Source organism: Salminus brasiliensis, chromosome 6 (genome assembly GCF_030463535.1).
Source record: "Salminus brasiliensis chromosome 6, fSalBra1.hap2, whole genome shotgun sequence".
NCBI classification, from domain to species: domain Eukaryota; kingdom Metazoa; phylum Chordata; class Actinopteri; order Characiformes; family Bryconidae; genus Salminus; species Salminus brasiliensis.
This window is the reverse complement of record NC_132883.1, coordinates 11,625,378-11,649,812: the sequence shown is the minus strand read 5'-3', so window position 1 is coordinate 11,649,812 and position 24,435 is coordinate 11,625,378. Positions and strand designations below refer to the sequence as shown.

Sequence of the window (24,435 nt, the reverse complement as noted above, 5' to 3'; positions counted from 1 at the left end):
AAAGGGACTTACAAGGTTACTCATATTACAGAGGTGGGCCAATGTAGCGTTAGGAGTCTTGCCCTTATTGGGGTAGCACACCCAGACTGGGAATCGAACCCTAGTCTCCTACATGGTGTAATAGCGCACTAGCAGCTACTGGTTTTATCTGTTGTGCCACACCACCCACACAGCCCTGTACATCCCTGGAACTGCTGGACTGGTTTTGCCATCTCCATCTGCAGAAGCACAAAGCCTTGGTCTAGTTATGAAGGACCCGTTATCATTTTCAACTCATGTTGCAAGTCTGACTCCTGAGTCCTGCAGATTTCTTCCTTACAACATTCAGAGAATTTGACCTCTCCTCTCTAAAGAGGCCACCCAGGTGCTTGTTGAGTCTCTTGTCACTTCAAGACTTGACTACTGCAACTCGCTTCTCGCTGGTCTTCCTACGCACACCATCAGGCCCCTGCAATTGATCCAGAACGCAGCGACACAGGTTGTCTTCAACGCTTGTAAATGTAAATGTAAATGAGTATCAGCGTGGGGAAGCTAAGGGGCTGCATCACAAGTAGCAGCTGGGGGAGCAGCTAAAATGCTAAAAGCTAGCGCTAGTCTGAGAAGAGAAGGGAGAAGGGCTGACCAGGTACAATGTTTTCATCTAGCTAATCGCACACCATATTGAGCGGACACAGAGAAGACAGCCACGCTCTTCAGTAAGGCGGAGCTAGGCTAGGCTGTGCAGCTGCAGGGCATCATGATATAAACTAGCCCATAATAGTATGAAAGCAGAACAGACTGTATCATTTAAAAAGACTGTACTTACAATCCAAATTACATTAGTATTCTATCAGTCATAAACTACCGTCTACCAAAATGACCGTAATATAATTTACCACAATTATTTCTCTGACAATATATTGCCCAAAAAAACATCTCATAAATGTCATGTTTACCTTTTCATGTTCCTTTAATGTTATTTAAGCTATTTAGGCCCGTTAAAGAGCAGATATTATTTACTGTATTGCAAATCTGGCCAATAAAATAAAAGTTATTATAAGTAGGCCACAAATGTACAGCCACTGGTTAGTGTGAAAAAGCAGGGTCAGTCAAAAAATCAGATGTTTAGATTTGACCAATATTTAAAATCAATACATATATATATATATATATATATATATATATATATATGTGTGTGTGTGTGTGTGTGTGTGTGTGTGTATTTATACTCTAGAAATGCAGAGCATTCAGGGGACACTGCCCTACCTGCCTAAAATGATTTTTTATGTAGACTTATAGAAATACATACACTTCTCTCTAATGCAGATCCAGCGTCCCTGCGTTTCATAAATGTTTACATACTGGCAGATATGTACATATCGAATATCAGCCCAGAATTCCCATATCGGCGTATCTTTATTTTAAGCAATTCTGAAGCTTTACTTTTTGTCTGTTCAAGCCAACAGATGCTCAAGCTAAAGGCCTCAACCCATACTGACTCAAATCCACACGAAATACATAAATACTCTCCGTCCAGTGTCAGTATACACTGCTACAGCTGCTAACTGATGCACAGAGCATTTAGCCCTCCTTTCCTTCTGGAATAAATGCCTTGCTCCTGTCTTGCGAGCACATAGCCAGTGCATGCACTTATATAACTTTGGTGTGCGGAGCCAGGAGCTGGCAGTGTGGACATGGCCTCCGTGTTGAATAGCTGGGTTAGGGTGGGGAGTGAGTGGGTTTTCCACAGAGAGCGCAGCCGTGCAGATTAAAAGAGAGAGGGCGAGAGAGAGAGCCAGTCTGTGATTGACAGCAGCTCTTGACTGACTCTCTCTCTCTCACACTCTCTCAATCTCTGGTTCTCTCTCTCTTTCTCTCTCCCTCTCGCGCTCAGCTGCTGAAGAAGCCTCTCAGGGACGGAGGGGAACAGGAAAATCACATTTTTCTTTTCCCCTCCACTTGCCTCCGGATCTTTTCGGTGGGTGTAAGCTCACGTCAGTATCAAGTCAAAGTGAGCTACCCCGCATGACAAGTCGGAAAATAGAGCGAGAAGAAGATACATGCTGGTTTTATCAAAGTGCCGCAGACAAACAGAGCAGGCTGAAAGAATGGAGAATGGGATACTGTATTGTGTCTTTCTTTCAATCTATCTATCTCGCTTGCTCTCGCACTCGCTATCTCTCATTCACTGACTTCTTTTACTCTCCCTCACTCACACACAGTATTCACATATCTTACTCACTTGCTACCCTCTCTACCCCCCCCCAATCTCCACCCCAGGGATTTGCAGGTTGTCAGCACAGCAGTGAGAGCATCTAAAACATGCGACAGAGTGCTTAGACCGCCCCCACACACACACACATAAACACACAACAGCGTGAAGCATTAAGTGCAGTACGGGAATCAAAAGCTGCGCTGTCGAGATTTGGAGGAGCCCCGTCCATTCTTTTTCTTGGAGATCCAAACTGGCACAGCTTTGAACAACATTAAAGCTGGAGATCACTTCGCTTGACATAAGTGAGAATCAAAAAAAAAAAAAAAAAAAAAAGGCAAAACCCCACCAGGCTCGTCATTACGCAGCACATCTGAAACACACCAAGCTTGAAACAGTAGACCTTTACTGCTGTGACATTCTATCAGCAATTACAGCCAAAGCGCCCCCTTTGACTGGCGCCACGGGAGGTTCTCCGAGGCAAAAGAGAACATTCTTCACTGTGTGAGGGGAAGACGTAGAGATCTGAGTTTTGAGCCCACCACACACACACATACACACACACACAGAATGGTATCTCAAAACGAATGTTAAAAAACTATTGATTTTTTCCCCATATTTGCTGTAATGGTGAAGAAAATGCTTGACCTTACCTGCATTGTCATTGTCTGCTCTCCCTTTATAAAAGTAATGCTGTGCGAAATTCAAACTTAACACCTGAAATCATACATAAGAGTCCATAGCTGAAGGTCTAAATTAATAAATGAGGTCACAGTGCTATAAGCTGCTGCTATGAAGATCTATGACCATTTAATAAGATCTATGAAGCATTAACTTGGGCTTTGCTACGCTAAATGCCCAAATGCCAAAAACACACCTCCTAATAAGTGCGTGCAGCTACTTTAGGTTGCCACTACTGCTGACACAGATGTGCAAATGCACACACACACACACACATCTTGTGTAGTCCCTGTAGAAAAGTACTGCCAATACAATGAGGAAAATGGCCTCTCTGGAGCAGATAAACATGAATCTATAGGCACCATGCTAGGTCTGGGCTAGAGAGGTATAAAGCCCCCCAGCACTGAGCTGTGAAGTAATGGAACTGTGTTCTCTGGAATGATGGTGCTGCTCCATCTAATATCTTTGGGATGAGTTGGGAGTTAGGGATGAGGTGGGGTGGCAATAATCCAACATCCTGACCTTATTAACGTCCTCGTTGCTGAATACAATCCCAACTAATCAACTCAGTCGATTCTTCATACTGTATTCTGTATTCATTCTGTATACTGTATTCATTTCCTAAATCTCAACATAGAGGTGTAATGTGTAGGTGTCCCAGTACTTCTGTCCATGTAGTGTCCATGCAGTAACTTCTATGATCAACATATAGTTCAGTGACTCTTCACTTCAGATTCTTCATTATCACCAAGTTCAAGTCTGATAACGACATTACAGTTGAACTGCCACCCACATGTGTTCTGCTTGTATAATGTGATATTATCACTCCGCTCACTCCGGGCACTCTGGGAATCTGGTGGCATGTGAAGCCTAGCTCATTAATGCACGCGCAGGACTGGATGAGATTGTGGAAGTTTGTCGCTCTTTCATTTGCTCTGTCGCTGTTTTAGGAAAGCAAATAGCAGGTCAGCGGTATGAAATGAGTGAGAACAAATGAGTCCTATTATACAGAGGACATCACAACAACTGAAACGAGAGGATTCGGTTAATTACTCTCCCTTCGCACGCGCCGAGACGCCAGTATTTCCAAAACTCCCTCCTATTGTTCTGGAATATCCAAAGTCTTCTCTGAACATTTCCAGCATAAAGTCACGCTGGAGGAACGTCTCTGTGTATATACACACACACTCGAGCTCACACAAGAAGCACAAAGAGAAAGAGAGACAGAAGAGGACGATAAGGAGAATTCAATGATATTCATTGTTTTTCAGCCCTGCAGGGTGTTACACTGAAAACAGACCTCTTCCAAGACTAAACCTCCATACCTCTGAACTCCAAGCACCAGAGAGACGGGCGAGAGAAAGAGACAGAGAGGGAGAGAGAGGGGTGGGGCAGAGAAAGAGGAAGGGAAGGGAAAGCAGAGAAGGAGAGAGAGCCTCTGAGAAAAAGGGGTAGATGTGTGGGGGGGGGGGGAGAGAGAGAGAGAGAGAGAGAGAGAGAGGAGAGAGAGAGAGAGAGAGAGAGAGAAGAGGAGATAAAAGGAGAAAGCAGGGAGAGAGACACTATGTGAAAAAATGGAGTAGACATGGGAGGAGAGAAAGAGAGAGAGAGAAAGAGAGAGAGAGAAGAGATAAAGAAGACAGACAGAGACTATGTAAAAGAGGGGGTAGAGATAAGGGGTAGAGGAAGAGAGGGACTGAGAGAGAGAGAGAGAGAGAGAGAGAGAGAGTAAGGGCAGAGAGATAGATAGAGAGAGAGAGAGAGAGAGAGAGAGAGAGAGAGAGAGAGAGTAAGGGCAGAGAGAGACGAAGAAGGGGTAAAAAAGGTAGAAAGCAGGGAGAGAGACACTATGTGAGAAAAGGGAGTAGAGATGGGGTAGAGGGAGAGAGATAAAGAGGGATTAACAGAGAGAAAGTGGAATAAGAGACGCTGATAAACACAAAAATGAGACAGACGGAAAACTTGGGATTGAGGTCATAAAATCCAAGGAAAGAACGAGAGTGGAGTGACAGGTAATGATAATAAGAAGCAGGCGGAGGAGTGGCTGAGCTCTGAAGAGAGAGAGAGAGAGAGAGAGAGAGAGAGAGAGAGAGAGAGAGAGAGAGAGAGAGAGAGGGACAGAGAATATGACAGAAGAAGCAATCAAGGTAAAAACAAGGAAGCGAGGGACTGAAGCCAAAGGAGCAGAATGCTCACAGGAGACTTCTGTGTTACTGTTCTGACTATTTCCATGTATCTCTTGGTCCTGATAGTTCTCTAGTATCTCTTGGTCCGTAGTTCTCACACTAAAACACACTGAATAGAAGACTCCTAAATTCAATAGCCACATTCATTAAAACTGTGTAGTCTACATAACTCATTGTTTGGCCTTGGATCATGACAAGAATCCTCCACTGCTGTATTCCGTGCTTTCAGACTTCACACACTTCATGCCTGAAACAGATCTTTAAATGTCAGAGTAGGTCAGAAACCGCTGCTTTATCAGAGTCAAAAACGATTGCAGAAAGCATCCAGTCACACATTCAGTTCACAGAGCAACGTAACGTTAGCATTTAGTTACTAAGGCCAGTAGCGCATGTACATTAGCTAGGCTAGATTTCAACGGCTAGTTAAGAACGTAAATCAATGTGTTGGCTAGTTATGATGTCCCTACATATGAGCTGAGCTGTGCTCAAGAGCATAACCACAGGAAAAAAAACACTGCAGTCAACTTGTGAAATTCTGAGCTTCATTCATGTTATCTTTAAATTCATAGTCACACACACAACGCAAATAGCAGGTGCTGTAAGTAACCACCAATCCTATACAGCAAGTGTAGGACAACATACATGTACAGAAGCCAGTCTTACATGCTTACAGTCATATTTCGGCCTGGTAATAAATATTCAGCCTTAATTATTATTAGGGATGCACCACTTTTTCCTTTCTGACACAGAGTACAGATACCAAGTACAGAAACCATGGCTGGGTGGTTATAGGCGATTATAAATCCTGATATTTATAGTGTTCCACTTTTTAAAGGTTTTACTGTATTATACATTTTCCTAAATATGATATAATAAGCTTAAAAGAACAGCATTTACTGGTTAAGTAACTGCACAGTTCTAAAGTTTCAGAGCTATGAAAAAAAAAAATTGCTACAATGCAGAAACACGTGCAAGTAAGGAAGCACAATCTGGTTTGACCAAATAGCTTTTAATTGGAGTTTATAACTGTGTAATGGTAATAACTATGTATGACTGGCTTTTACTAGTTTTTAAACATTTGTTTCTATGTAAGAAAAAAAAGTAAGGTGTCAGTAAGCTCCATGGTATCGATGCTCTCTATTGCCGGTACCGAAACCGTGTGTAAGCGCCAGTAGCGATATCAGTGCAACACTATTTGTAATTATTCCTCCTCACAGTGATGTAGGTCAGCTTTATGTTTTATGACAGCTGCATGGTTTTCAATTGAATAAAAAAAGGAAAATAATTATCAGATTACTCAATTTATTGATTGATAGAACTGATTAATTGATAGAGTACTTTATTACTAAAACAAGGATAACTGCAGCTCTATCCGGCATTAAGAAAACAGCCAAAACAGGCAAAGCAGCCCAAGTGTTATGTGACAGTCTTTCCTCATTTCATTTATGCTGTCAAACCTAAAATACACTCGAGCTACTAGCAAAAGCCCAGTTAGCTGTGGTCAAAACTAGCAACATGTCATAATGACGATACGTTTAGTCCAGTTTTCTGAGACTGGCATTACATCACCACTGTCTCTGCTAGATATGGGAATACAGGCTGCTACATGAACCAGACCTCATGACTGCGACCAGTTATGAAGCGAAAGCAGAACACCTTCCGTCACCTAATACAGTCCATGCCACGACGTCTCGCTAGTGTCATCTGGGCCAATGGTTTTATTCCCACTATTAGGAAGTATAATATTCCAATATGATCAATTTGTGCATTTATACATCAAAGAACAACCAAAAATGCTTAATAAATGCATTATAGGGCATCGATTTTAGTTGAGCTACATTTCCAGCTACTCCTTCTACATAATGTATGCTTCTCAACCGCTCTGAAAGGCTGGCCGACGCCAGTGCTACTCTCAGCTCAGGTGAGACTAGAGTCCATGCTGGAAGCTGGTAAGCACAAACCCGTCACTGCTCTGACGCCCTGAGGTGAGCTGGAGTGTGTGTGTGGAGGCTAGTTAGTGATTCCTGATGGTGAGGGTAGGTGCAAACATCACTGTGTGTGTGTTTGTGTGTATGTGAGAGAGGTAGATATGCCAGGCTGACAGCAGAGTGGAGGGGGGTGGTTAATTATGCTCAGAGGAACTCATTTAGCATGAATCTGGCAACCCAACTCATAGTGGAACACGGCCAGATACACACACACACACACACACACACACACACTGAAGCACGCAGACAAACACAGACACACACTGGAGTGCAGCCACAGAGACATGTCCAACTGCAATAAAATTCACAGACTTTTGGAAGTGGGGCAACAGCTCAGGTCCAGCAGTCTAATTTACCCCAAAAAGTTTCAGCATTGTGTAAGAACGAAGTAGCAGGGGTGACTGGCACACTTTTGTGCCTCTCCTGGTCTCCAAGCAGACATATTAAATAATAAATTATGCATGTAATGAAGGTTCGGGCCAAAAATGACCATACAAATGTGAACAAAAAGGGTGCATATATTTGTCACTGTACAGTGTCCTCTGCATTTAACCCATCTGGTAGTGAACACACACTCACACACACATGTGTTAGGGGCAGTGAGTACACACACACACACACCCAGAGCAGTGAGCAGCCAACTCCAGCGCCCGGGGAGCAGAAAGGGTAAAGGGCCTTGCTCAAGGGCCCAACAGTGGGAGCTTGCCGAGCCCGGGAATCGAACCCACAACCCTGTTATCGACATCCTGGCGCTCTAACCGCTGAGCCACCACTGCCCCACTAGTATCGTGAAGCCAAAACATTAAAAATTCATAATATTAAGCATAACATAAACTGCATAATATTAAGTAGGTCCCCATTGTGCAATCAAAACATCTCTGGCCTGTCGATTTGTGGACCTCACAAAACCTCTGAAGGCATCCTTTGGTCTCTAGCACCAAGGCGTCAGCAGCAGATCCTTGAAGTCCTTTAAGTTGTGAGGTGGGGCCTTCATGGATCACATCAATGAGCCCTGGGTGCCCATGACTCTGTCACTGTCCTTTTCTGGACCACCTTTGGTAGGTACTGACCACTGCATACCAGAAACTCCACAAGGCCTGCCTGATGTTTTGGAGATTATCTAACCTAGATGGAGATGTCGTCTAGCTGTCACAATTTGTCTCTTATCAGAGATTCTTATGCTTGCCCATTTTGCCTGCTTCCAACACATCACCTTCAAGAACTGGCTGTTCACTTGCTGTCTAATGTATCCCACCAACCTCTGACAGGTGCCACTGCTACAAGATAATCAATGTTATTCACTGCACCTATTTTTTAATGTTTTAATGTTATGGCTGATGAGTGTTTAAGAGCAGTGTCTTTGCCTATACACAAACAGCTGAACCTACTAGTCCATTATCTTCATGTTTTCCACTCTACAGCAAGTTTCAGTTCGCCTCAACTACTGAAAGAGTGACGATGTGCTCAACCCCGTCACAATGTTTATGGTTTAGCAGTTAAAACGAAAGCCAAATGAACTTGAATTTGACTTTTGAACTTGAGTTTTCCTTCGTGATCCTTTAAGTTGTTGTAAAATAGGAGCTTAAAGGAGCTTAAAGTGGTTGGTGTGGCGCAACAGATAACACAGCTAACTACCACACCATGTGGGAGACTGGGGTTCGATTCCCGGTCTGGGTGACTATGCTGCGCTACACCAATAAGAGTCCTTGGGCAAGATTCCTAACACTAGGTTGGCCCACCTCTGTAATACGAATAACCTTGTAAGTCGCTCTGGATAAGAGCGTCAGCTAAATTCCATAAATGTAAATGTAAATGTAAATGTAAAGCATCTTTATGTAAGAATTGGCATTTCTTGCTCCTCAGCTCCCTCTACAGTTGGGAGGTGGAATTCACACTTTGAGCCATCACTAAAAGACCTGCTTTTGCATGTATTTCACAAGCTGAAAGATGCAGAACCGGCATCTGAAGTGAAAGAGGCATGTGGACTGAGGCAGTACTCGGAAGTGTGGTCCTGCCCACTTCACAACGTAACATGATCCCCCCCCCCCCCCCCCCCCCCCCAATTTTAGATAGCTAGTTGCCCAACCCACTCGCCAGGACTCTTCCCCATCACACGTAATGCCCCCAAAATTGGGAGAGTGAGGACTCTCCCATGTCTCCTCCAACATGTGCTGGGTACTGAAAGTGCTGGGTACTCTGGCTCTGATGGTCGACTAGCAGATGCCCATTACACTGGGATGATGTGAGGAGAGAGGGTGCCATCTACCCATCTGGAGAGCACAATGGGTCAATTATGCTCTCGCAAGCTCCGGCTGCCGATGGCAGGCAGCATGACCCAGGATTCGAACCAGAGATTCTTGGGTCAAAGTAGCAAAATCCATTGTGGTAAAAGTTCTACACAATGCGGCTTTAAAAAAGTAGGAATTAAGTTCAGAGCATTTAACTTCAGCATCAGAGACCTTCACTCTTAAGTCCAGTGCCACCTTGCTCTGCTTTCTTGCTGTTGCCCACTCTGCTGCATAGCTTCACCTTAGCTTGGAGTTCTTTGTTTGTAGTTTGACATGTGCCTCCTTGAGACTGACACGCAAACAGACCCACACCTCACGCCCCACCTTTACTGCTTTACTCACTGCACCACACCCCACTGCGACCCGGTTCACACAAGGTACTTCTGCACAGGCCTCTTCACCTCACACACACACACACACTTTCCAGAAGCTCATCTTTGCTGGTTCACTTCAAACAGGCCTCCTCAGGCAACACTCAGGGTCTCTCACTCCCTGTTACACTCTGCTTTTCTCCTGCATCTCTTTTCTCTCTAGAAATCTTCTCCATCTTTTCCAGCAACTCCCCATGCTGCGTTACACTATCCCATCTTTTTAAAGGCTATTTAAGGTGGTGGTATGTGATTTACTCTTCAGTTTCTCAGTGTATAGCGTTTGCCGACAACGTACATACACTATATGTCCAAATGTTTGTGGACACCCCTTCTAATGAATGCCTTCCGCTACTTTAGAAAAGAACTGCCAGTAGATTAGAACTCTCTGGAGCAGATAAACATGAACCTTCTGGAACCATGTCTAATGCCAGGCGTAGGCTAGAGGGGTATAAAGCCCCTCAGGATTTAGCTGTGGAATCTGGAATGATGGTGCTCCATCCAGCACGTTTGGGATGAGTTGGGCAGTTGGGGATGAGATGCGGTGGTGATTATTCAACACCCTGACCTTACCAATGCCCTTGTTGAAGAATGCAATCAAATCCTCACAGCAATGCTCAAAAATATAGTAGAATGCCTTCCCTGGACAGTAGAGACTCTTTCTTTTGATTTCAGAAGAAACCATGAATGAGCAGGTGTCCCAATAGTTTTGTCCATACAGTGTATAAGTGTTCTAGACGTTATTTATAGCAGTTACCACAATACTACCATGTCTTCTCTGCAACGTCTGCTCCTGCAAAACAAACTTGACTACCTTAGACTAGCGCTAACCACACCTCAATAGGGGAAATCAAAAGCGTGAAGAAGCCAATCTTACTCTTCCTGCGGAAGTAAGCAGGTACTGTAGGCCCGCTTGGCTAAAAGCTAACACTAGCCGACCAGCTACAATTTCTTCAGCTAGCTAACTGAACATCACACTGGGGCACTGAAAGGACACATAGAGGACAACAGCACGATTCGGTAAGATGCGGGAATCTGTGCTACAGTTTGTTAAGCTATGCTATCTGGCTTGGTGAAGTAAAACAGTTAATAAGAACATATTTTTTTTTCACAAACCCACCGTGAAAGAAGAAATCAGAAGCTGTATCCAAAACCGCGCACTTTCCACTATCCCCTACATGCCAAATTCCACACCACTATATAGAGCACTACTATAAGGCATGTGTGCTTTATTCTGAGGCTCAGAGACTCTGTTAAATGTCTGCAACTTTATATTTATCAATGTATTTCATCTTACATTTCTGTGTGATATTAACTCAAGTGGCTCCAAATTCTACACTTAGTTTCCCTTGACAGATCAATTAAAAAACATTAGATTATCTGCACTTGCAGATTATCACACTTTGCCTTGGTGCAAACTCTCTTGTACAGAGAAATGACTAGAGGGAAAAAGCCAAGACGATAAAGCACAGACAATAAAGAGAGATAAAATGTGTGCATTCAGTAGAAATAAGCTTGAATGATGCTTCAGCTTGGTGAGATGCTGATGCTAAGGGTTAACAACACATGACTATGTCTTTCAGACTATACTTATCCCAGTGGGAGCAGTGGCCTTAGAGACCGCTACACGGTTGTTCCACACATGGTGAGATAGAGAATGGCGTCCACAGCCTCAGGTCACTCCCCGGCTACTGTGTCAAACTGTGTTTGAGAGCAGTGTTGAAGAAATGTTGCAAAAGGCCAACATTTTACCAAAGCTGCTCTAACATGGCTTGAACAGTCTGGTACAATTTTATGTCCGCGGTCTGAAACTACAGCATTGGTGCATTCTTATTTACTCAGAACTCAAATTCAGGCTTGGGATTTAGCAGGTTTGCTGCACATTTCTGCATGTTTTGCACAGGTATAAGAATACGATAGTATCTTGAGTATCACAACATTATGTTTTGCAATACTGCAGGCAGAAGTTCGTTTTGTGGTATGCTTAAACCCCTACAGTTAGATCAGACCCCCCTGTTCTGATTGGATAAAATACTTTTCTTTTTCTCAGATTTTATGCAGATGACGGTGTGTTTTCATTCAGTTTTCCTGAAATTTGAATGAAAAATGTTGAAAATATCATCTTGCTTGCGGTATCGCAATTGGTACCCCAGTATCGTATCGGCAGGTTCTTGCCAGTACACAGCCCGATCGGTTTGCTTTCACAAAATGCATTTCGTACCAACAGGAACTGATGAAATGCTACTTTGTGAGGTACTGTGGACCTCCCACTGAACAAAATGACTTATTCACTTCTATTGGGCTTTTTTATTGTTCTTGTTCATCAGCAGCCGAGGCCCAGAGAGAGCACAATTGGCCATGCTCTCTCCAGGGTGGGTAGATGGTGCTCTCTCCCTGCATTACTTCGCTGCGGTACTGGCCATCACTGGCGTCTGCAGACCAGTGCATTAAATCTGGGCATGCAGCGCTTCCCTCTAGGCATGTTGGTATACCGTTGATGTTGTATTGGTGGCAGCTGGGGGGAGGGGGCTTGTGTTGGTCCCTCTTCACTAGTGTAGGGGGCATCACGTGTGAAAGAGGATGGGTAATTGGCTGTCCAAATTGGGGAGGAAATGGGTGAGAAATCAGATATAAATTATAATAATATAATAATTACCTGGGGTGAATGGGGTGACGTTAAGAACCTGCAGTGCTACCTAATTTAATTTTAATTGTGCTAGATATCTGTGTGAAGGAGGTTTTGGATAAACCAGGTGGGTGCATTAACAACTGGAAACATTAATTTCGGCCCCCTTGTATCACTCTAATATAGAGGGAAATACTTTTCTAGATCTCTCTCCCTCTTCTGCTCCCTCCTTCTTTCTTTCTTGCTCTATGTTTGCACTGATGTCTCGCTCCCAGTCTCTTTGCTCCATCTCTCTCTCTTTCTCTCTCCCCCTGTCTCTCCTTTGGTCTGTGCAGAGAGAGCAATTTTAGAACAAAAAAGAAAAGAAAAGGAGGCAAAAAAGTGATCATATCGATAAAACTCCTCATCTGTTTCAGAAGACATATAGCATTGGGGCTGCTGTTCCCTGAGCAAGGCCATGTTCAAAAGTATGTAACAGAGAAAAGTAATTGTTTTGAGCAAAAGCCTGCCTCCATTTCATCAACTCAGATAAAAGAGAAAGTATGAGACAGAGAGAGAGAGAGAGAGAGAGAGAGAGACTCACATAACAGCACACAAAGGAATGTAGTAGAAAAATACACATCATAAAAAAAAAATCCACAAAATCCACTACAGGCAGTAAATGCTCTCATCATTACTTTGCATATCCGTGTGGGTTTTGTGTCAACATTAGCTGGATTGATAATAGTGTCTGCTCACAGTTATGTGATCTTAATAAGCTTTGTTTTTGCCACTATGTAGCAGACTGTTGACTATATGGTACTTATTATTTACTAAAATTGCTTTTGTAAAATACGACCAAAAGCATCCACAGCGCCATCTGAGCAAGTCCACAATCATAACCTCGGAAAACCTCGCAGCTAAAAGAGCAAAAATGATTTAAAGTTGCGCAAATGAAAGAGGACATCGGCAAATTATGAAAAGGCCACTGTGTGAGAGCGTGAAGCGGTTCTGACATTAGTGAAATGTCGTGTAGCATCATGGCTAACACCCCATAATCACACAGATACGGTGTGAACCCTGCACGGGGCGAGAGAACAGATCGAGCAGAGCTAAAATAACAGGGAAAAAGAGAACTGGAGAGAGCGTTTGTTCCAACGATTAAACAAGTAAAAACTGCAGGAGGTCAACATCTTCCTGGAGGTCATGGTGAGGAGGTCTAACACAGATTCTACACGCTGAAGAATAGGAGCGTGTATTTTAACTATTTTAGTTCACCTTGAATGGTTAACCAAGCACTTGAGCGGATGGATGTAAGAGATGTAGACAGATAGCTGGATGGATGGATGGATGTAAGAGAGGTAGACAGATAGCTGGATGGAGTGGATGGATGGATGGATGGATGTAAGAGAGGTAGACAGATAGCTGGATGGATGGATGGATGTAAGAGAGGTAGACAGATAGCTGGATGGATGGATGGATGGATGTGGATGGATGTAAGAGAGGTAGACAGATAGATGGATGGATGGATGAATGGATGGATGGATGGATGGATGTGGATGGATGTAAGAGAGATAGACAGATATATGGATGGATGGATGTGGATGGATGTAAGAGAGGTAGACAAATAGCTGGATGGATGGATGTGGATGGATGTAAGAGAGGTAGACAGATAGCTGGATGTGGATGGATGTAAGAGAGGTAGACAGATAGCTGGATGGATGGATGGATGGATGGATGTGGATAGATGTAAGAGAGGTAGACAGATAGCTGGATGTGGATGGATGTAAGAGAGGTAGACAGATAGCTGGATGGATGGATGGATGGATGGATGGATGTGGATGGATGTAAGAGAGGTAGACAGATAGATGGATGGATGTGGATGGATGTAAGAGAGATAGACAGATATATGGATGGATGGATGTGGATGGATGTAAGAGAAGTAGACAGATAGCTGGATGTGGATGGATGTAAGAGAGGTAGACAGATAGATGGATGATGTAAGAGAAGTAGACAAGTGGATGATGGATGGATGTAAGGAAAGTAGACTGATGGAGAACGGATGGAAGGATGATATGGATGGATGTAAGAGATCTACACGCATGAATCGATGGATAGACTGATTTTAGAAAAGCAGACATATGGACAGGTGTCTGGATGGATGGATAGATGGAAGACAAGTAGACAGACTAATAGATCTAAAACTACTACTAGAAAAGTAGACAGGCAGACAGATAGATGCTTGAATGGGTGGATGGATACACAGGATGACAAACCCCCATAAGGTTGTGTGAGTTAATATCAGCAAGGAACAGCAGGCAAAACAGCCCCAGTCTTCCAGAACAAGTTCTTAATTAAACAGACAGGAAGTACATGTAAATGTATGTGTGGCTCGGTACATGTTGGAGCTTTTTATTAATCAACAACCCGCTAAGCAGTAATAGGGGGGGAAACTAGGTGGCAAATTGCAGTCCTGATTGGAGTGTGAACAAAGAAGTCAATGTAAGTATTACAGGCAGGCCCTGTGGTGCATGGCTGGAACAAAAACCTGCAGACACCGCAGCCTTTCATGGATCCGGCTGAGTAGCCATTGTTTAAGTACTGACTGATAGAGTGAGAGCACAGAAGGAAGGAAGGATTTAGAGGAGGACAGAAATGTGTGGTAGAGCCTGCAGGTGGAGAGCAGGGAGGGAATCCCCAGTGAGCCTCTTTCAGGGCTATTATCTCTCTCTCTGTCCTCTTTCTCCCCAGAGAGATGAAATAGAGGAAGCAAAGGATGGGAGTCTGCTCCAGGCTTTTTCAGCCTATTTAAGCACGGCTGGGAATGGGGTACAAGAGAAGAGAATAGAGAACAGACGAGAGCAGATTAGAAGTAAGGATGTCTTGGTCAATTTTTCATCCCATACTTTTGAGCATCTGACAATATCAAGTATTGGTCTGAAATCTGTAACCTCATGGACCTGCCTTGTCAGTCAGTCACTAACTCACTTGCTTACATTTGCCAGGCTGAAGAATTTCCACAAGAGTGCTTCGCATCAGTGACACTGTGTGTCTATGGTGTAATAGGTAATACAGCCCTACAGCACTGGGTTTTGGTTTGGCTTGTTTTTACTAGTCAGCAACATATAAATAAAAATCCTATTCATGGTGATACTAATTTCAAATCAAACTTTTTTTTTTCAATTTTTTTGAGCAAAATGGCGCAAAGGCTGTAAGACAAGCGGACAGTCAGATGGATGAATCCATGGTGGATGATTGGACAGTAATTTGATTGTGAAAATGATATACCATGTGGACACAATGCCTGTTAAAGGGTCAATGTGTGTTTTTTCAGGCTACATTTTGAAATTCCATGATTTGGTATCTCAGATGCATATTTATCATAACTGAAGTCTGCCTAGAGAGCTTCTTTTACTTAGCTATTACCTCTTAACACTGCAGCCCTTTTTGACAGGATTACTTTTACATGGGGAGGTGGAGAATTGTCATTTTACTAACTGTAAAGTTAAGGGAAATTATGGCATTAATGACTGACATGGGAGTGGCTACTCGATTTACTCCAAGAAATGTGACGATAACCAATCTTATAACCCACTGATAGTAATAATGAATAATGAACTGCTGGAAACTTCACAAATCTGAGGAGTCATTTGGCTCGACTTCTGGATTTGACTGAGGTTTGCCACCGACTTAAAAAGAAGATATTAATAGAAATATGGAGGAATATCAAATTATATGTGCCGGGGCGTTCATAGACTTCAAAGGGTTAAATAGTCTTTAAAAAGCATCAAAATTTGATTTTAACTGGACTAATATAGCTGATAGCAACCCATTAACATATGGCTTGAACGGCTTTGATATCAGATTTTCAGATCAGACCGGCACATCCCCAGTCAGAAGACAAGAAACCTCCTGGAATAATTGCATTGTCCCCAGGAGCCTCTTTCTAAGACCTCCTGTTCATTTTCCACTAAGAGACACGCAGAGATCTCCTTACAGCGAATCGTCCCAGTCCAGCTCCGGGTTCTGCCTGAGCAGACAGAACAAGGCCTGAATTAATATGAGACAATCTCGAGACATTCATCAGAACCCTTCGGATGCGCACGCAAGCACAGGGAGACACACACACACACACACACAGTGAGGTATTCAGATGCTCTGTCTGTGTTAATGTCTTTGATGGATTAATCACCTAACAGGCGATCAATTACAGGATAATGGGTGAGCGGAGGTCTGTTAGACATTAATCCCCCCTCCCAGGCAGCTCTCAGCGGTTTTAAAGTAGGTGAAACTCAACACTGTTCAGTCACACACACACACACATGCACGATGTCACTCGGCCCTGCATCGCTCCCATGAGGGCTGACCTCTCACCCTTAGCCATCAGCAATTCCCACAAATAACCACACTGTAATAATACTCCGACAGCACGACAGATACACACATACACACTGACTCGGGGGGTGGTGGGAAGGGATGGGAGGGGTACTCTAATTAATCAGACAGGAATAGGATCAGAGCAATAGGAGCTGGAAGGTTATTACTGCTGCTGCTGCTGTTATACACCACAATGCTCTCTCTCACACACACACATACACCTAAAACAGTCATACAATGAACTGAAAGAAAAACATTGACTTATTACTTGCATATGGCAAATAAAAAAAGTGAGAGAGAACATAGAGAGAGATATAATGAACACATATTCGTGTGTATATATAAGCAAGTGTTTATTAGCTTAGTAAAACATGAATATATTGTGTGTAATAACATTCACACAAAAAAGTCATGGTTTTCCATTATTGTGTTCATTAAACATCTCCAGAGCTCTCCTCATGGGATTCTAGTATTATTTAAAGTTACTATTTAACACCTGGTTTGATAAATCAGGGCTTAATGACATTACATCAGATGAGCTGCCGATGGAATTGAACAAATCCACACACTGGCTGGGAGCGTCCAGGAGAAAGTCTGGTTCCTGTATTTATGTTTACTTGCATCTGTTCCAATGTGATCGAGGGTTTGACAAGCTATAAGACTAGAGAGCTTCTTTTACTTGGCTATTACCTCTTACCACTAAAGCCCAGTTCCACAGGATTACTTTTACATGGGGAGGTGGAGTAATGCAATTTTTAAGATAGGACTATCTGTGAAATTAAGTGAAATCTCAGCATAAATGACATGGGAGTGGCTACTCGATTTACTCCAAGGAATGTGACGATAACCAATCTTATAACCCACTTATAGTAATAATCAATTTCTAGTTTGTTGACTGTAGGCAATAGGCTAATCTTAGTTAGGCTAACTGCTAACCTTTACAGTCTTTTACGAGCTAAAAATATTTGAGAGAATACACAATGCACAATGCACAATGCACAATACTCGTATCTCTATTCATGATGAATGGACCAACAGAAATGCTTCAAAAAATGACTTGAAATAAAGCCTTTTTACATTGACATCCACTGAAAGATTTTTTCCTTCTCCTGTATCGTCAGCTGACATTGACAAAATATATAATATATATATAAACCGTGGCTGTCCAATGAAAAACAAGTACCTCCCAAACACAAGAAGAAAAGCATTTTAACTGTCAATGAAAGTTGATGTAAAAAGATTTTATTCCAAGTCATTCTAGAGCATTTCCATTGGTCAATTCATCACTTATTTACAAAATGTAGAGAGCAGCTGCAGATCAAATGATGCAGAAAATTGACAAAAATGGAGATACATGTTTTTCATTGGACAGCAGCAATGCAACACAAACAATGATAAATAACAATCCACTAGGTAAGGGAATAATGTGTGGTTACTATTGTGGCTGAGATAGAGGTGCACATCCTACCAAACAGCCCAAAACATGAAAATATCATATTTTAGACCATTTTTATTCATTTAGCAATTCCAGGATATTAAAAGATTATAGTGGGAAAGGGTCCATCCGCATACACTGCAGCTAGATATGTGTATAGATGCCATACAGTCTGGGACACCAAACCACACAACGCACACACACACACACTCTTTTCTTTTGTTATCACATAGATCTATTTGATAACAGCTGTAGCCGTGCATATCACCAGCATGAACTGAAAACACCTCCTGACAGCGCTGGGAAAAGAGCTGTACAGAAATGGCTCTCATCTTCCTAAAGTGTGAATTACCTTGGTGAACTATAAGTTGATGAGTTCAAAAATAGCTAGTAATAGGTTTATGATTGATTATGTTTTGCTTTGAATGTTTGTTTGTTTTTTATAGGGAAAGAGTATGTGGGTCTTTTTTTTCATACATTTTTTTTATATTTTCATGTAATATTTGGGATCAGTAACTGATATTACTGAAAAGCTCAGGTGATATTTCATATACATATATAATATAGTAACCTGACCTGTACTGTACATGCGGCTATTTCTACACTGTTAAAAGTTCAAGATCTTTGAGGAACTTTTGGAAGTTCTTCAAATTGAAACTGTGGAGGAACCTCTTAAGGTGCTCTGAGGAACCTTCAAAAAAAGGTTTTCAGAAGAAAAAGGTTCACTGAAGGTTCATCAAAGCACTTTAAGAGGTTCTTCCACAGTTTCAAACTGAAGAACCTCCTAATATTCCTCAAGGATCTTAGACTTTTTTCTATTATATCAACATTTCATGATGAATGGACCAACAGAAATGCTCCACAGTTTACACTGACTTCCACTGAAAGGTAAGATGTTTTTTCCTTCTTCTGTAAAGCTCCCATTCTGGAGGTTTTGCGTGGCAGCGTCTATATGCCATATATGTTTTTTTAATTACATGCAAATATGACGAGAGAGGGAGAGAAACAGAGACGGAGAGATAAAATGGGACAAAGAGAGAGAGAGTAATTGAAATGGACTAGTATAAAGGAAGGAACAGAGACACAGACAATGAGAGAAAGAGAGAACAGAGACAAAGAGAGAGAGAAAGAGAGTGCGAATGAGTAACAGAGAGCAGAGGGAAGGAACGGAGAGCGATAAGGGGAAACCACAGGATGTGAGGACATGAGATAAATAGGCTTTTAAACAAAGTTTTGGGAAATAAAGGAAAATGCACCCGATACACAAAGGCCTGAAATTACTCCACTTTAGACAGCCGCTCTAGCGCAAGTTGCCAAACATAATTAGCTCCCTCTGTTTCTCCCTCCCTCTCTCACCCTCACTCTCTTTCTCTCTTCTGCTTCCTGCTGCTACAGTGATTAGTAAATCACCATTGTGAGCTCTCGACTCATTGTAAACGTACTCTAATTACACTGCATTGTACTTGAGTGCAGGCAGCAGACCTCGCCCGCAGACTGCAGCGTAACTTTGCCCCCATTCTCAACCTGTTTATACTTCTTAGCCAGCTCACAAATTATTATAGATGAACTTTGATCATCACCGAGCCGTCGGGTTCACCCGGGTCCACCGGCATCAAAAACGGAAGAAGCCCTGATCATTTAGACTGCCCCCCAAAACCACATACGCATTACCGTGGTATACTTGCTATGCTAATGAAAGCCTCTAATGGTGGTGCACTGTTTTGATAGAGCTGAGGTGAGCCAATGGAAGTTAATTTTTATGGAAATTCTCATATCAGAGAGTCAGAGAGTATTTGCAATTTTTTTCCGCATCTTTTAATTAGGGATATCCCAATTCGACACAGTGGACGATCCAGGCATATTTGAATGGATCTGGGATCGGATATTTTAATCCCAATCCAGTTCCGAGTCTTTGTTTCAACCACGGGTTTTGGAGCACCATCTGGTGGTCTCAAGGCACCATTCACGGACATTACTGCCCTGCCGGCAGCAAGAAGGACGATCTCAGTAGAGTTGCCTGTGAAATACACTACTATAAAAAAGAAGCGTTCAGCAATTCAGAACTGTTCACAATGGTTTAGCTGCATCCAAAGCCTTGTCAGATATCACATATTAATGCAACATCTAAGAACAGTAAACTGCACAACATATTTACAAATACACTGCCCAATACCATGTCGTTTTACGATACACTGCATGCCAAAAGTTTGTGGACACATTGCTTCTTCCAAAATGAAGGATGTCTCCATGCGTCAGACAAGGCTTGCCACTAGATTCTTGGTTCTGCTGCATTTAGACTTTCACTAGACCATCAGTGTGGTTGTGTCTGAATACTGGATGATTAGCTCTGGATCACCAGACTCCAACTCGTCTCAAAGGTTTTGGAGTAGTTCGAACTCTCCACAGGCCAAAGCTGGTGAGGGGGGAAGGGGGTTATACCCTAATGCTCATATCAATGCTTGACATTGAGCTCAGTTGAATGCCTGCATCAGCAGTGGATGATCCCTAAAGCAAATGTTTTTGGTAATTAGACAGGGTGTCCACAGACTTTTGGACATATAGTGTTGTTCAGCGACAAGGCAGGGCGTTGAAATTTGATTATTGTAACGTTACCTGTAAAAACTCCTTGTCTTGCTTGCAGATAAAATAGCTGTACTTGCATTGTACACCCTGGTTTCCATTACCACCATTATAAAGACATCTGAGCTGGTAGATGTTTCTACATCAAACTTCTCAATGACTATCTTCACTTTGCAAAAATTGAAATTAGCTGAATGTCTGAGAAATTGGTGGCATTCCCCAGCTTAATCGGTCCAGTTCTTGAACATAAAAGTACTTAAAACACCTGATTTCCTAAATGCACAGCTCAGTGTCAACAGGAACTGAACCAGCAGAGCCCTTCCCCGGCACAAAAAGGCTTGTTAACACATTCAGTGCAGCTTGTGAGACCCTGCCCTGTCAATAATTATTCCCCCTCTCCACCTCTAACACAGCAGCCTGTAGCTGTGGGCAACCAATATGAGCTCTGAAATAGAGAACCTCGCCTCACTTAAATGCCCCCAGAATAGCTCCTGCATTACTGCCTTCAAATCTGCCGTTATTGGTGTCATACCTGTAGAACCTCTGCTGAGGCCTAATTTCCCAAAGCTTTAAAAAAACATTAGTGCAGCAGCTGATCTCTGTCATAAAGAAGCTGTGGAAATTACAAGTCGAGTCACACAGATAATGTCTACCTTAATGTCTAGAGAGACATGCGGAGCGATTAGCGAGGAACTTAAAAGAAACGGCAACACCCAACTAATGATGAAGAGCTGAGGTATTCACCAGCTCTTTCCCTTTCAGTGATTTTTTACATTTAAATAAAGGTCTTTTCTGAACTGCCTGACATCAAAACCAACGTTTGGTTGACATCAAGCTTCAACATTAGACAGATGTTGAATTCTGCTTACCTGACCCCACAGGTTTAATCCAACAAAATGCCAACGTCTAATGATGGGAAAACGTCACGCTGAGTGGACCTTGACATTATGACGTTGACCAGATGTTGGGTCATCTAGTTGCCATTTTGTCCCCTTTCTCACAACTACATGTGTATCATCTCAATATGACGATGGAATGAGACGTTTAGAAGACGTTGGATTTGCTTATTATCATGGATCCAAACATCATGATGGTGTTTTGAACGCTGGCATTAGACGTTGTCCTGACATTGAATGTACATATCAACGTCTATTCGCACTGGCAGCTAGCTGGGCAGTTCCATCCCCAGCACACACACACACACACACACACACACACACACACACACACACACACACACACACACACTAGAGACCAGTAACCAACTATTTGGACGCTGACGTAGCCAAAAGGCACCAGAATGCGCCAGATTACCCATGCCACACCCACCACGCCCACTCCCGTTTCCTGATTGGTCAGTATGAATGGACGTCCACCCACAGCACAATCGACTTCACAGTGCGCAGTGCACGAAATGCCAGAGCGTTGTTTTTGCTCCACCCGTATTGGGATAGGCCACGCCCTCTAATTAGAGGCGTGACAAGTCGTTCTGAATCCCAGTGCACGAGGGCTGGGCTTACCGGAATACGGGTGTCGAAAAACATCAAACGCCGGCGGCAAACTGCCAGGCAGAGGCGCGCGACGTGAAGCACGAGCGCACCGTCCTGCAGCGGCTGCAGCAGCAGCAGCAGATTTCCTCTGTGCCTCAATTCTGCATGCTTACACTCTGATCTCCAGCACACAAGTTACAGGTCACTGTTTATAATGAATTTTAAACGGTGCTAGTTTTTCATTTTTCTTAATATCAGCACGTGCAGTCTATAATACATGCTATTAGAAACCCGAAACCACAAACACAAAGATTTCACATCATCCCAATTTACACCGACCAATGAGCAAATAATAAATAAAACTGCATTAAAATAATCCCGCATTAAAAATGTTAAATGCATTACCTGTTGGTTTTTATTCCCGCGTGAAACCCGCTCTCATTGCACTTCCATTACAAGCCATAAAGCAGCCCGGACGGATCCTCCTCCCCGTTACAAAAAGGCTCCGGCGCTCCGCTCCAGAACGCGCTGCACAAACCCCTCTCTGTCCCCAGCGCGCGCTGTCTCTGCACTTCAGCCCACCGCTCAAAAAAAGCCTTTGCGGTTTAATTCACAGCGGCGGCGGCGGCGGCGGCGGCGTTACCGCGCGCGCACATAAACATCCGAAGGAAAAAAGTGCGAGCCGGGCTGCACTGAACGGGACTGGACTGGACTGAGCTCAACTGGGCTGGGGTGGACAGGCAGGGCGGCGCGCGCGCGCGAGCTCGGACGCGCGCCTGCGGAAAGTTGCCTCTAGCCCTCTTTTGCTCGCGCCGGGTCCCTCACGTCGCCATCGCAACCGAAGGCGCGCGAGGTGCCAAACTTTGCCTCTGCGCTTTTCTTGTTGTTGTTTTTTTTTATTTTATTTTATTTATCAATTTCGAGTCAGACGCGCTCACGTGCCACACTCAGAGTTCCGTCTTCCCGCGCTGTTTGGTCTCTTTGCTCTCCGCGCTTTCCGCCGCTCTTCTGACCTGAGCCTGAGGAAGTCTGAGGCGCAGCCGCTCGGAGGGCTTTCTGCTCTGACACGGTGGAGCGGTGCAGGGGCAGCACGGGGCTCCAGCCGCACCGCCTCATGCGTGCGCGCGCGCTCTCCCGAGCAGCTGGACGCGCGGCGCTTTGGCGCCACCTAGTGGCCACGCTTGATCCGCGTGCTGTTGAAGCGTTTCTCTTCTCTGTGTCTGGGATCTTTTTAAAAAGGGGGATAAACGTGAGAAATCTGACACCTAATCTGAAATCTAAAACATAAAAATAAAAAAGAAGACAAACTCTGAAGGGCTAAAACGAAACAGTCTATGCTACAACTGTTATTTACACTATAAAAGTTCAAAAGTTTGTGGACACCCTTCCAATGAATACATTCAGCTACTTTAAGTTGCATCCATTGCTAACACAGATCTGCAGATGCACACACATACATACTGCTTTTCTATTCCCTGTAGAGAAGCACTGCCAATAGAATAGGACTCTTTGGAGGAGAAAAAGATGAACTTATTGGCACCATGCCTAATGCCAGGCATGGGCTAGAGGGGTATAAAGCCCTCCAGCATTGAGCCGTGGAGCAGTGGAACTGCGTTCTCTAGAATGACGGTGCTCCATCCAGTACTTCTGGGATGAGTAGGGGAGTTGTAAATGAGGTGATCCTGACCTTACTAATGCTTTTGTCCCTGAATGCAACCAAATCCTCACAACAATGCTCTAAAACTTCTTGTGCTGTCAATGAGTCAAACCAGGTGGTTGTAGATGATATGAGGATGGACTTGATGATCACTGTGTAGAACTGGATCGTCACAGCCTATGGCAGGTTGCATTTCTTCAGCTGCTTTAGGAAGAACATTCTCTGCTGTGCTCTCTTGGCTTTGGACACCGTGTTCCCCTTCCCACTTCAGGTTCCTGGATATCCTGGTGCTTAGAATTTGAGTCACCACAGGGCCATAGACATTAAGGGAGGGTAGACGGGGGGCTGTGTCTGAAGTCCCCCACAATCTCTACATACACAGCACGTGGTTGCTGCTGCACCAGGACCCCAGCTGCTCAACATTTGTCAGTAGGCTGACTCATCACCGTTGCTTATGAAACCGACTAAGACCTTGTCTGCAAACTCGGTAATCTTCACAGGTGGGTCCTTGGAGATGTAGTCGTTGACGGCAGAGCAGGAGTGAGAGCATCCAGCCTTGCGGTGCTCCAGAATTGAGGGATTAGATTTC

At 43.6% G+C, this 24,435-nt stretch overlaps 1 protein-coding gene across 1 annotated transcript in view; it reads right to left on the bottom strand.

Moving 5' to 3' along the window:
* Nucleotides 1–23,254, bottom strand: part of tafa3b (TAFA chemokine like family member 3b) — a 160,959-nt gene extending 137,705 nt beyond the window's left edge. Inside the window, exon 1 of the mRNA XM_072680871.1 lies at nucleotides 22,595–23,254. The gene's annotated coding sequence lies outside the window, so the exon portion shown is untranslated. The remainder of the gene's footprint in view (nucleotides 1–22,594) is intronic.
* Between the last annotated feature and the right edge of the window lie 1,181 nt (nucleotides 23,255–24,435).